Source organism: Suricata suricatta, chromosome X (genome assembly GCF_006229205.1).
Source record: "Suricata suricatta isolate VVHF042 chromosome X, meerkat_22Aug2017_6uvM2_HiC, whole genome shotgun sequence".
Taxonomy (NCBI): domain Eukaryota; kingdom Metazoa; phylum Chordata; class Mammalia; order Carnivora; family Herpestidae; genus Suricata; species Suricata suricatta.
In genome coordinates, this window is record NC_043717.1 from 15,540,365 (window position 1) to 15,555,058 (window position 14,694).

General features: G+C 42.3%; 1 long non-coding RNA gene across 2 annotated transcripts in view; it reads right to left on the bottom strand.

The window, feature by feature from the left end:
* The window catches only part of LOC115283904, an 85,056-nt gene that overhangs the window by 42,244 nt on the left and 28,118 nt on the right, over nucleotides 1–14,694 (bottom strand). Inside the window, exons 1-2 of one of the 2 annotated variants that reach the window (XR_003905088.1) lie at nucleotides 5,850–6,011; nucleotides 3,820–3,921 (exon numbers count right to left, since the gene is read on the bottom strand). This is a non-coding gene — a long non-coding RNA (uncharacterized LOC115283904). Of the gene's footprint in view, nucleotides 1–3,819; nucleotides 3,922–5,849; nucleotides 6,012–14,694 lie in introns of those variants that run through there. The other variant, XR_003905089.1, reaches the window with a different exon arrangement.

A 14,694-nucleotide genomic window follows, 5' to 3' on the forward strand; every position in this document is an offset into this window, starting at 1 on the left:
GTTGTATCTTGCTGTGCATTCCAGCCTGTTTTCCACCTGCATGCCTTCATTCATCTTGTCTGAAATTATTTCCATAGCACTTCCTTTTCACCTTATTGGGCTAAAACTCTTATCATCTTGCTAAATTCTTCCATTCCTTCAGGACCTGGCTTAGATGGACCCTCAAGGAAAACTTCCTTTCTTTACTCTCCCAGTCTTTATCTGGGTATCCCAGAAGCAAGCCCTGAGATGAGGTTTCATGTGCATTTATTAGTAGAGGAAAACTAATAGCTGGCTGGGAAACGGGACTGGGAAGGGAAGGAGGACAAACCAGTCTGCAAAATCACCATGGAGAGTAACTTCGGCTCCATCCTATGGGGGACTTTTAAAGACAGAGTAGGATACATCAGAGATATCTTCATCAGGGGCAAAGGGACTTGTGTACTCGAATCCCCACTCCTGCCAGTCACAGGGCTGCCTCTGGGGAACGAAGTTCCTGGACACCTCAGCTCTCTGTGCACATGCACAGGCAACATGGGCTCCTGCAGCCTGAGTGCTGGCTGCTGGGAGCGAAAGCAGCCTGAACCTGATGTGCACAAAAATGGCAAAAGGCTTGAAGGAGATACGGGTGGTGCACTGACGGCGTCGGTCATATCCCCCACTCCCTACAACATGCACGTATATATGAGGGGACACACGCACGCACACACACACGCACACGCACACGCACACTCATGCTAGCTTGTGTTCTCCTCTTCAGTATTCTCTATCCGCTATATTACCATCACTGCAGTTACCTCAGGTTTTAGAATCATTTCTTCATGTATTAGTGTCCTTCATTTTACCGTGATCACCTTGAAGATAGAAATCATTTGTGTCTTTGCAGTACCCTGCCAAGAACACAATAGATGCTCAATAAATGTGTATAAGAGTGTAAGAGAAGACACCATGATGGCAACGCAAACAGAAGTAGGTGGGGTTGGGAAGGGCTATGGGTGGAAAAGAGTCTCAGGAAGGTTAGATATAAAGCTGAGCAACACTGCCCTTGGAGGATAGCCTAGGTCTTAAGTTTTGTCCAACAGCACACCCCACCATGTGCCTATAAAGACGGCAGTACAGGAAAGAAAGTTGGTAATACAGAAAAATGTTTTTCCAGGATTTCTGTGGATTAGCTTTTTGCTATTTGTCCTAGAAGCATTCAAAATTATCAGGAACAATTCAAAATTATGGGTAAAATATTGGCATTATTAAAGAACCTATGCCCAGCATCCACATCAGAGGCTAGAAGAGGCTTGAATGTACTGTTCAATCATGTAGGGATTCCCTGAAGCCTGATTAGCGTTTAAGTACACTTGAAACCACAGCTCAGCTGCTTGCAGAAGGTAACTATGGATGTTACTAGCATGTCTAATTCGACAAGTAGCGCAGAGGGCACACATGAAGTGGGAGTTGGACCATTTGGTCAATATGTCCCTTGCTGCAGAGTTCAGTTTCGCACTGCCACCAGGAGCATCTGTGTATGCCAAACAGAACCTTGTAAAGATGACAGATTTTCAGAAAATAATGAGACGGTAGTATTTCTCGCCCCCTATCAAATTAATAGTTCATTGTAATTGTGTAAACTACACTATCCACAAGGAGTAGCAAATTCTAATTACCATTATTAAAAAAAACACTCACCCCCTGCTCTCAAATATTGGGGGGATGCTTGTTTCTTGCCAATTCTGTTCTCTTGGAATTCAAGCCATTTGAACCAACTAGGGATAATTGGTGGGCATTTGAGCAGCTTGAAATTCAAGGAGAACAAAAGGAGGTATGATAATTATCTGGGAAAAATTATAAACATCTTAATAAAACTAAGAAGTATGAAAAATAAATCTGAGATTAGACCTAAAATAAATTACAATATTGTTAAAGGATTTTGATAAAACACTATATTTAGTAGAAATCCATTATCTCCTCTGTCCCCAGTCTAATAGGGACCTTGTCGATTTCTCAGGGTCAAAAATTTGAAGTAATCCATCTCTTTTAGCCCTTCTATCTAACTATGGAGGTCCTCTTTCTTAATCCTTCAGAATGTCATGTACACAAATCTGGTCTTGGGACAGATGTCTAATAACATGGCTTTGAGTGGTTCAGGGGACATAAGTGTTGTGGGTTTGGAAAGTGGTTTGGTCTTCAAAGAGAACACAAATTCAATGTCCTTGCAAGAGGATGCCAAATCTACTGGTTGACACCTATAGGCTTAAAGGAACTGGTCAGGCAGATATTAAACCAGTTCGAATGTAGGTCAGCAGAGGGAGCAGGAAGAAGAAAGGCAGGAGCAGAGATAGGATGTTGGCACAAAAGATCTATTCCACTGTTTTGGTGAGGTCTCGTTCTTTGTGTAACATTCTATCCTGGCTTATGCTTTTCAAGATCACATTCCCCTATTCTTTCAAATAAATCCATCAACCTGTCCAGAGATGTTGGACTAACTGATCTCCATACTTCTTTCAGCCCCTTTCATCAGTTCATCCCCATGTTAAACCTGATGTACCTCTGGTTCTTTAGCTGGGCCCATCTATAAGGCACTGGCTAATAAAACAAAACATAGTGGTTTTAATTTAGAGCAGCCACCCACCCCACCCAGAGACAATTCTGTACTTGCACCCTCAGTTTCTTGTCAAGTCCCCACTACTTCTTGCCTCTCTTTTTTTTTTTTAATTTTTATGTCTTTTATTTGTTTTGGAGAGACAGAGAGAGACAGTGTGAGCAAGGGAGGGTCAGAAAGAGAGGGAGACACAGAATCCGAAGCAGGCTCCAGGCTCTGAGCTAGCTGTCAGCACAGAGCCAGACGCGGGGCTGGAACCCACGAACCGTGAGACCATGACCTGAACTGAAGCTGGCCGCTTAATTGACTGAGCCACCCAGGCGCCCCACTTCTTGCCTCTCTGGTCCTAGGTACTTGACAATGCATCAACTCGCCCCCCGCCCCCGGCCTTGTAGTTTTGTGCTCCTGTGTTTCCTCTGGCATTCATGTCTTGGCACCCCTTTTCCAGTTTCCAGTTTTGCCTACTATTGTCCTCAGAAGTGCTCCCTGTTGCCCGATCCAGCCCCCATCCGTACATCTTGAAGGAAAGAAAGGAGAAGATGTTCTTGTTTAATTCCCACTGCAAATCTGGGACCTAATTCTGCCAAAAGAGCCATGTGGCATTTTAGTTAAAGACTGAAAAGCATGAGCAGAAGGGGGTAGTGCACAGTGATTGGCCATGCTGAAACACCCATCTTTGTAATTAGAGCTGCTTTCCTTGTAGCACTTGCCTTTTGATCTCCCAGTGCAGGGTATATTAGTTTATATATTATTAGTTTATAATATATTAGTTATATTCTAAAGTGTTGTTGTTGGCTTGCTTTCAATATTCACAAAAGTGCACATTTTCCTGATTAGTATTTGTAGCTCTGATGAATATTTTAGTTCTCAACCTGTTTCCTATTAAGAAAAGAACTTGATGAAAATCACTTCCTTAAGATACACAATCTTGAGTAGTGCTTCTCACACCTAGAAACCCACACAGAGCACCTTGAGGGTTTTGTTAAAATGCAGATTCTGATTCTGCAGCTCTAGGGTGGGGCCTGAAATTCTGAATTTCCAACAACCCCCCCACCACCACCCTGCCTGCTGCCTCAATTCTGCTGCTGGCTTAGGAACCACACTTTGAGTAGCCAGGATCTAAGTGTCTCTTGATGTCAGCCTTTGCAGCAATGATTAATGAACAATAATTCATTTTATAGAAGTTGTGCAAACACAGGTTCTGTTTAACACCCAGCATTTTCCACAAGCCTATATACTCTGGGTACCTCATTTTGGAAGAGATCTGGTAGAACTCTGGATCTGCAGGCTGCTAATGGCCAAGTGACGAATTTCCTTGTGTATCTTCTCAGAGATCTCTTCTGATGGGTCTGAGAAAGAGGAAGGAAGATCACAATCTTGAACCAGAACCATTTCTGTCTGTAGAAATATTTTAGGTTGACATTGCCTAGAGAGTTAGAGCTGAACTAGCAGCTTCCTCTGGGAAGGCGTTCAGGTGTTTCGGCTCTGAGACCCTGAGAGATACAGAAATAATCAAAACCAGTGAAACCTTCCTAAATACAGCATTCTTTCAAACTGTGGAAGCACTCATGTGTAATTAACATTGGTGGCAAACAAGTGAGTGACGATTTCTCATCTCCTATTTTTGATCACTCATTTCCCCCTGCCTGGAGATACTTCTTTTGATTTCAGCTGTTGATGCTTTATCACAGATATTTTCAAAGTCACTGCAGAGTACCTAGTAAATGCTACCTACAATTTTCTAGCAGAAAAATTAGACTTAGGCATGATAAGTGCCTTCGCAACTCTCTGCTGAATATCCAAGGAGAAAGCAATGGAAATACCAGGAAAGGGAAGGAACGGACCCAGAGCTGGCCACAGGGCTCACCTGTCAGGACACTGTATAATAATCAGTTGTCTCCACTTGGACCTTCCTCCTCCCTCTTGCCTCATCCCATTCCCATCTCCCAGAAACATTTCTCTTTTATCTTCTTGAGCTTTAGCAGGTGGTGCAGTGGCTGGAAACTAGCTCAATGGAAGTGCAATGAGAACCTCAGGCTTTTCCTCCCAAGTCACTGGTGAAGGAGCCTGAGATTGTCTGAAGCGAAAGTGCATCAGGCCCCAAAGCGGAGCGTCCTCCCTTTCTCTGCGTTATCTACCACCATTAAGAAGGTGCCTCATAATGGTTTCAACATTTTTGTCCTCAGATTCAGACTCATACTTATTATTTAATGAACTAGTGCTCCCTGCTGAAGCTTGAACTAGTATTAGCAATAGGTTTAGAAAATAAAGAGAGAAAACTCTCTTTAGGTTGGGGATGGCCGAAGCCTAAGTTCAGAAACTTGGACTTTCAGGGAGATTTGCTGACCCAGCTTTCAAAATCCTAGGGGTGATTTAATATTTTACGTTCTCCTCTCCCTCAGGGCTGCTTTCTGTTTTTCTTTTTCTCCCCATGCTTTAAGCAGGAGACTGGGGTAAAGTGAACTCACAAACATTTAGTCCATTATTATCCTCGACCACAACGTCAGTGGGAGATGACACAGGGCGGCAGTACCCAAGAAATTCTCAAGGAAGCAGACCCTCTTTAACCCCGATTCTTCCCTCACGAGCTTACCTTTTGTCTGATGCATGAAACTTCTGCCGAGATCATTGTTCCCTGCCTAATTGCCATTTAATTAATTTTGATCTGGCAATTCTGTTACACTGTGAGGAAGTCCCAGGGCAACCAGGATCGCTTCCATCTTTGGTAAGGTCTCAGGTTTACTTGCTTTATCTCCAGCGGGAGCTGTGGCTCAGCTCGTTGTTAGAGCCACAAGGATGCTATCTTGCTGTAGCATTACAGTGGCTTTTCCTAGATCCTTCTGACCCGTACATTTCCTCCCAGGGCTCCTTTACCCATACTAATTAACCTTGGTACGTTTCTCTCCTTTAATCCACTAAAACTCCTTTGCAGATCGGCATTCAATAATATACATTTGGAATCCATCTTGGATTTTCAGGAGAAATACCACTCCTTACAGGATTGTCCAGCCCTGACTTCTACTGTGGGGCCACCAAGCCTCATAGCTCTGCAAATCAGAAAAAATTCATACGTCTGACCACTGAGGTTGTGAGCTTCCTGAAGAGAAGAGCCTGTATTCTCTTCGATCCGTCTCTTCTACTCTACTAGCACTGTGAACCTTTTTGTTCCCCCCAGTGAAAACGGCTCTATTATTTATCTCATTATAAAAATAATTCATACTTAGCGTAAAACATTCAAACAATACAGATTAGTATATTTAAGTAAAGATAATAGTACCTTAAATTCCACCACTTGGAGATTAATACACTTCACAATCTTCCAGACTTTTTTCTATGCATGGACACAGTTTCATGCAATTGGAATGCACTCTTTTGGCCAGGTAATACATTCTTGTATCAGCAAGCACAGCTATTGAAATAGGTATTTATGTGCATTGGACTGAATTGCAGTAAGAACAGAAGCTAAAAGCTGTGTGTAATTCCTGTACTTTTACCTTTTTTCCAAGGCCCCCTCCCTTATTTCTTTCCTCTTCATTTCTTTTCCTTCCTCTCTGAACAGGCTCCCCAGCAGCCCCTGAGGGGCAGCTTTGGCTGGGGCAGTTGCCAGGGAGAGGAAGAGAAGGAAGGAGGTGCAGGTGGTCAGGCAGCAGGAGGCACGTTCCATGCTGTCACTTCCAGGAGAATTGGCCCTCTCTACTCCTTCCAGGTGGGAGTTGAAATGACGTCAATTTCCCTTTTTATAACATCTCCTTATTTTCTCTACTCTCTCCACCCTTTGCCTCTTTCCTAGGCAGCAGAAGGGAGGTATTTGCAGAGAGGTATTTGCACAACTGTTAATCTCCTCCGGCGATTCTGATTTAGGGGGTGCACAGCTCCTCTTTGAGACATGCTGCTCTACTCATTGCAGACCAGGTGCAGCTTATGGCTGAAGAGGAATCACCTGGGGAGATGGTTAATAATACAAACTCCTGCGCCTCATTCCCGGAGATTCTGATTTTGTAGAGCCGGATGTGCCCCAAGACTTTGGGTTTGTTTTGTTTGTTTGTTTGATAATTAATTAATTAATTAATGCAAGCTCTCTAAATGATCCTGAGGAGCAGCCAGGTTAGCCCATGCTCTACTTCCTGGATACTCAAAGTGTGGTTCACGGACGAGGATCATATCATCATCATTGCCTGTTAGAAAGGCAGACTCTTGGGCCTCGCACTAGATAAACTGAATCAGAGCCTGTATTTTAACCAGAGCCCTGGATAAGCCGTATCGTCCATTACAGTTTGAGAAGCACTGCTCAACCCCAGTTGTGGAATTAAACTGAAAACACTGGGGCTTACTTGATTCCCACCTACTGATTGGTCGCTGGGTTTGCACAAAAGGTATCTGCAACTTTTGGCAACATTTTCCTAAAAGAGAAATAGTACATAGAACAGTTAATTTAATGTTAAAGGAAATTCTTCACCATTTTGAACCTTGGCTTGTCTTTGATTTTATGCATGAAATCATCATGAAAGAAATCAAGGTTGGCATGAATATTTAATATTAAAGATTAAAATTGGGCCAGATTCTTCTCTTTAGAGTGATTTGACATTCTGGCTCTTAAATAAGAAAGCTCTTGGCAAAAAAATTAAGTGGTCCTAGGTAATGTTTCTGCCAACTTATGCACTGCCAATTTCCAGCCAGTAACAACTACATTTCAGGAGAACAAAAATAGCAATTCAACGTCATTTTTATTAGTGAGCTCACTAGTTCCTGTGGAGACATCATTTAGGGAAAATTTTGGCCTTCTATGATGTTTATAAGAGCCTCTTGACTAGAAGTGTGATTCATCTAAATTTGTCCCAGAAAAGTCACCCATAAGCATAAGCATGTTGAGCATTAAAGTTACTGTTTCATAAAGATACCATAAAGAAATACTTTCTTTTCTCTCACTAGGAGAAGATCATGGAGTTAGTTCTCCATTTAGTTTTGTTGCAAGGGTAAAAACGTAAGTTTTTCATGATAAGCTGATCTGCAAGACCCCTTAGATTCCACATCCATGGGTTTCTCCTGCAGGGATGCCTTTTATCCATATAGTTCTTCAAGCCCATGACCTCTCTGTGCCTCTTGCGTGTTTTAAAACTCATTACCTGTATGATTTCCCAAACCTTTGTAACATCGCATCCATCAGAGAAAGAAACCTGTCTCTAGAACCAGAACTCAAAAGGTGCCCCTTCAGTCTCCCCGCTCTGCCACGTGTAATGTGTAGCTCTTGTCCTTGGGTTTGCAGTCTGGCTGCTGTGCCTGCACTAATTGTGTTTGTCTTTCATGAAGGAAGAAGGGAAAAGGGAAAGAACCATTGTTGTTATAAGTCTTCCCTTTTTAAAAAAATTTTTTTAATGTTTATTTATTTTTGAGAGAGAGAGAGAGAGAGACAGGGCACGAGTGGGGAGGGGCAGAGAGAGAGGGAAACACAGAATCCGAAGCAGGCTCCAGGCTCCGCGTCTCAGCACAGAGCCAGAGAAAGGGCTTGAACCCACAGACTGCGAGATCATGACCTGAGCTGAACTCAGACGCTCAACCAACCGAGCCACCTAGGCTCCCCAAGTCTTCACTTTTTAACAAGCCAATGATTTCTGCTTGTATCTCAGAAACCAGAGTGGATCACATGACCACCTCTAGCTGAAATGGAATCTGGTCACATTGCTACCTTTGACCTCCAAATTGAGTTCTGTAACCAGAAAAGATGGGGAAAATGGATATTAGGTAGGTAGTTAGCAAGACCTGCTGCTATCACCAAGTCATAAGTAACTCAAAATATTTGTATTTTCAAGGAGAACAAAGCCTAAAGTCAAAGAAAGAAATCTTGGATAGTAGAATTTCAGCCTTAGCTACTGTGCACTTAGTCTCTGTATCGGTTTTTTAAATTTTTTCAAGTATTAATTTTTTATTTTTGAGAGACAGAGAGAGACAGCACGAGCAGGGGAGAGTCAGAGAGAGAGACACACACACACAGAATCTGAAGCAGGATGCAGGCTCTGAGCTAGCTGTCAGCACAGAGCCCGATGCCGGGCTCAAACCCACGAACCATGATATCGTGACCTGAGCCGAAGCTGGACGCTTAACAGACTATGCCACCCAGGCGCCCCAACTTAGTCTCCCTATCTAAGGATGGGAAATTCTACTGCCTTTCAGTTCTCACTACGTAGAATACATGCCTACTCTGGGTGTAAGTTGGGGCCTGCTTGGATAAGACACCACACAGTCCCAGTGTGAAGGTTAAATCCCCCTGGCTCAGCCCCAGCTGTGCTTTGGGAAGTGATGTTCCTAATCAGTCTCGAAAACAGAAAAGATCCTTTCAAATCCCTGCTTTTATTTTGGAAAAGCATTTAGAATACTCATCTTGAATTGTGTTTTTGGTGGTCAGTTAATCATTTTAATCTGATGGAGGTTCTAATGCAATCCGTCCATGCTTCATTTAAAACATGGCAACAGGGGGCATCTGGGTGGCACAGTCAGTTAGGCCTCCCACTCTTGATCTCGGCTCAGGTCACGGCCTCACGGTTCACGAGTTTGAGTCATGGGGCTGTGCTCTAATGGTTCCAAGCCTGCCTGGGATGCTGTCTCTCCTTCTCTGTGCTCCTCCCCAGCTTCTGTGCGCACATGCGCACTCTGTCTCTCTCTCAAAATGAATGAATACACATAAAAAATTAAAAAAATGACAACTTTTATTTGTATTAAGTAATACATTTGTATCAATGTAAGGGCTTAATAAAATCAAATTCTTATTAAACCTCAGTGATTTCAGAAAAGTCTTTTCCTGTCGGGACAGACCCTTGATCTGGCATTTAGGTTCTTTAGGGGAGAACACCCTAAAGGAGAGAAGGATGCATGCCTTTCTGGCCTCATGGTCAGTGTTGAGAGAATGGGAAGCAGACCTCTTGGGTGAGTGGGCTTGGATATATATGGAAAATTGTGATTTCAACTGAAATAGGGTTGCTGATTAGGTCTTGAGACCGAGAACAAGAGAAACTAGATTCCCCCCACCCCTGCTTTTAGGGTCATCCAAGGAAAATTGTGAAGAACACAGAAGTCTCAGTGCTAGGAAAGGTCAAAGGGAAAAGGATGCTTTGTGTGACCAAGACAGGCACCAGGTGGAAGAAGATACTGGAAAGGTCTAATAAGAAGGAGTGAGAAATTGCTAGGTCAGAGTTTTCGAAACAAAACCCAGGTCAGAGTTTGGGTCACAGCCTCTGCTTTCTGCTCCCCTATAGCTTAGAGGGATCTGAGTTGCACTCCTGGCCTTTCCATGAGCTTGCGAAACTATGGAATTGTGTATTATTATAAGTGCACCGAATATTTAAAGTTTGGGGAACTATTTCTGTTATAGTTAGTATTGCTGCTTAAGAAACCATCCCAAATTAGTGGCCTAAATAACAACCACTATTTTGTTATTATGTTCACAGCTTCTGGGGTTCAGGAATTCAGACAAGGCACAGTGGGGATGGTTTGTCTCCGATCCTCAGCTAGTTTGGAGTAACTTGAGTGGCTGGGGGCTGGAATCATCTAGAAGCTTTTCCCCTCCCTGCAGTTTTAGCTGGGCTAACTCAACGACTGGGTTCAGCAGGACTGTTGACCAGAGGACCAACACATGGCTCTCCATGTGGCTGGGGCTTCTCACAATATGATGACTGGCTTCTGAGAGGGGAAGTCCCAAGGGGAAGCCTCTGAATGATGCAAGTGCTCCCAGAGAGCCAGGTCAAGCTCCATTTATGATCTAGTTTCAGAACTATTCACATAGCACCATTTTTATCTTTATGCTTTATTGTAAGTTAAAGCACTTACAAGCCTGTCTAGATTCAAGGAGTTTTAGAGCAGCCCCTTCTGATGGAAGGAGTGTAAAAGAATTTCGGGACTTTAAACAAATAAACAAACACCCACTTCCTGAATTTGCAGTTGGAATCTTGACTATACATTTTCTAGCTACATGACCCTGAGCAAAAGACGAAACTTCTCTGACTTCTAATTTCCTCACCTACCAAATAGTAGCTTTAGGTGAGGGCTAAATGAGATAAACTTATATTGAAGCAATCTAGCACATTGCCTAGAACATGATGTGTTGTTCAATACTGCCTGAGCCTAAATCTGAAAAATGCTCGGGGCGGGGGGGGGGGGGGCAAGCCTAAAGTAAGGGTTATTTTCTTAGGTGTAGAATCAGGGATTAAATTGAAAGATGTACTGTGCTTTTAAGAAATATATACCTATTAAATACCTACTACATGCCAGGAATTTCCTCCTAGTCAGGAACATTCCTTATTCAAGAGATAGATTTGCATCCAAAAATACCAGAGCTGATTTTTTAGGTGGTTATGGACACAAATACTTTTCTAAGTATTTTCTTCCTCCAAACATATATACTGTCCAGAAGTGAACTTTTAAAGATTTTTTTGTGCATTCTTGCACTCTCCCTCTCTCTGCACCCTTTGCAGGTATGTTATTTTTTCCATTATTGTGTTTTTTAAGCTTCTTGCATCCTTAAAATATGGGATTGGCCTAATTGCAATTTTCTGGAAAAATCAAGAACACTGTGCTCAGATGAAGTCTTCATTTGGAGATGTTTTTCTCTGGGCAAAGAGCAGTGGTTCCTGGATAGCATACCATTTTGGTGAGTTGGTGCAACAATACTAATTAATCAAAGAGAATGATGAGTCTTCTGAGGAGGCTCTCAGGAGAGTCTGATTCGGCAGAAAACAGTTCGTGCTGAAATACCACACGTACCTTGCCCTTTAAGGAGCAGTGAACATGGGTGATACCTTTACCTGTATACTGATGATTACCAGGAGAAGGGCTGGTGTGGATGAGGGAAAATTCTCACAGTTTAACAAGTGACATTCCTGGTGAGAAGGTAAATTGAGAACTGCAAGCTAACCTTCTGTCCAAGGAGTGCCTGTGTTCCTTCCAGCTACTGGTTCAGTGTGGCGTACTGTGGATGACATTCTTTAAGCAAAGTTCATTTCACATAATAAAAAATGAAAATTTAGTAATAGAATGTATAGAAATAGTTTGACCTAGGGGTGCCTGGGTGACTCAGTCAGTTAAGCATCCGACTTTGGCTCAGGTCATGATCTCACAGTTCATGAGTTGAAGCCCCAAATTGGGCTCTGTGCTGACAGCTCAAAGCCTGGAGCCTGCTTCAGATTCTGTGTCTCCCTCTCCTGCTGCCCCTCCCCTACTAGCACTCTGTCTCTCTCTCTCAAAAGTAAAATAAAACCTTAAAAAATATTAAAAAAAAAGGAAATAGTTTGACCTTGAGATGCGAAAGCTGTTCTTAAAGTGTAGTTTATTGTAACCAAATGTAGTTGATGCTTTTGTGCCCCCAAGTCCATTCTGTCTGCCTTCCTGTGATTTCGGCAGTAGCTATGGTGGCCATTTCCTGCGCATGCTGCAGGATTATCTCAAGTTACTGCTACATCGTGCTCAGCCTGCACCTATGGCAGCCTGAGAGTATGGCACAGAGTGGGGCCTGGAAGTTAACACCTCTGGATGTTACTCTGAAACAAGAGTGACAGGAGTGGACACACAACTGCTTCCTGTCTGGTGAAGGAATAACTCCCAGGCACGTTCTACACTGTTTCCCAGTGGGGCTCTAGGAGGAGTCAATTCCAGTTGCTTACAGGAGTAATCAGTTCGTTAACATGCCCTTCATTATCTTCCGTGCTTCTCTGCCTTCATCTCCCTGCTCCTTCCTTCCTGATCCCTGGGATCACCTCCCTAGTGAGTCACCCGCATCCACATATTTTTCTGGTTCTGCTTTGAGGGAACTCCATATTAAAACACCAAACATCCTGGCTGAGTTTAACCTGAAATTCAGATCGACCTTGGGGAAGGAGTCCCGTCATTCCAACTCCAGTATCTATTGCCTTGCACTGATTGTCACCTGAACAAAGAACTCAAATTGTGTCCTCAAGGTAGGATGGTCTTACAAAAATGCTACCTGATGGACTGTAATAGGGAATAGGGCTTCTGAGAGAGAATTTACCTTAAAATAAGGAGTCTACTGTGATTCATTTATTTATTCAACAGGTATTGAGAATCTGCTATGTTATGGATATAGTTCTATATGCTAGGGATACATTAATGAATAAAAGGAACAGAAATCTTTCCACGCAAGAATTTATAATCTAGTGGAAGAAAATAGACAATAAACAATTAAAATAATAAAAAGTAAATTTTAGGTTATTTTAGAAGATATTAAGGGCAAGGGTAGAATAAATAAGGGAGATTAGCAATACAAGCAAACAGGGAGATGGTGTTAACATATGGGTGAGGTACTGTCTTGATCTACTGGGGCTGCGGTAACAAAATACCACAGACTCGGTGGCATAAACAACAGACATTTATTTTCTCACAGTTATGGAAACCAAAAGTCTATAATCAAGGTGCTAGAAAATTTGGATTCTAGTGGAACTCTCTTCCTGTCTTATAAATGGCTTTTTGCTATGTCCTCATTTGGCCTTTCCTCTTTGCACATGGGTGGCAAGAGATCAAACAAGAGAGAGTGTGCAAGTGAGCTCTGGTGTCCCTTCCTCTTCTTATAAGGAACACCAGCCCTATTGCATTAAAGTACCACCCTTATGGCCTCATTTAACCTTTATTACTTTTATTACTTTCCTATGGGCCCTATCTCCAAATATAGTCACATTGGGGGTTAAGGCTTCAACATATAAATTTAGGGGGTCATAATTCAGTCCATTAGGTACTTTGGGTAGGCATCTTTTACAAGGTGACATGTGAGCAAAAATGTGAAGGAAGTGAGCAAGTTATCCATGTGACTCTCTGAGGGAAGACAATTCTGGGAAGAGTGAACAGCCAGTACAAATGTCCTGACAGGACCTGCCTGCCCTGAAAGGACTATTCAAGAAATAGTGAGGACATCAGCGTGAGTGAAGTGGAGGTTATCAAGGGAGGTGTAGGAAATGAGATTTAGGAGAAAAAGATGGGCTAGGTCATGTAGGGCTTTCTAGGCCTTTTAGGGTATTGTGAGAACATTGCCTTCTACAATGTGAGACATGGAAAACCAGGTTCAACAACATCTAAATGTTGAGTGTGGAGCCATGATTTTAGGTATAGATGGCATGGGAGCCCTTACTCGACAATATCCTGATCCAAATACCCTTGTGGTCCTCTGTTCAATGAGTGAATCAAGTATATGCTAGAAACAACAAAGGACTGTGATTATTGGCCAAAACTAAAAGAAAAACAGCCATGAAAGTATGTAATCTGTTGTGGCCCAAGTTAACCTGTCTGCGAGGGCCATGTAACGGAGCACAAATCATAGGGAGAGAAGTCATTGTTTTGCCTCACCTCAGAGAAGACTGGAAGTATCAGACGGGACTGCTCAGTGGAGGCGAGGCCCCATGTTGGTAGAGGACCAACCAGCCCAGTAAATGCCAGGATCTTGTTGCAGAAAGAATTGGATGGCCCAGGGTAGAAATAAGAGTAGAGAAAAAGACTGCCGTGTTTATAGGAATTGGAATATATGAGAGAAATGGCATTTCAAATTTATGGTGAAAGAAGAAATAATTTAACAAATGATGCTGAGACACTTGGCTAATGATGTGGAAAAAATTATTTGGAGCTCTATTTAAATCTAGATGGATTAAATATTTTAATACTTAAAGTAAGAAATATTGTTAGAGGAACTATAGGTACACGTCTTAGGCTAGGAAGGACTTTCTAAGCATTACCTCAGGAGAAATCAGAAGGAAAAAATTTGGCCATCAAGAGGTTTAGAAGTTCTCTATGGCAAAAGCACCGTAAAGATATTTGTAAAAATGGAAAAATATATTTCTAACAGTCACAGTGGAGGGAGATTAATATTCTTAGCATTTAAATGGTTATTATAAATAAATAAGAAACATAAAAACTGATAAAAATGGATTAAAGTTGTGAATAGTAAACTTACTAATGAAGAGACACGTGAAACATCAAAACATGTGAAACATATAAATGTAAATTAAAATAATAATGAGATACCCTTTCTCGGAAGAGCAAGAATAAAAACATTGCAGACACATGGTCTTGGCTGAGATGTGGGAAAGTGGGCACCATTTTTACATACTTCAGGCTGTTACTGATAGAATTATCCT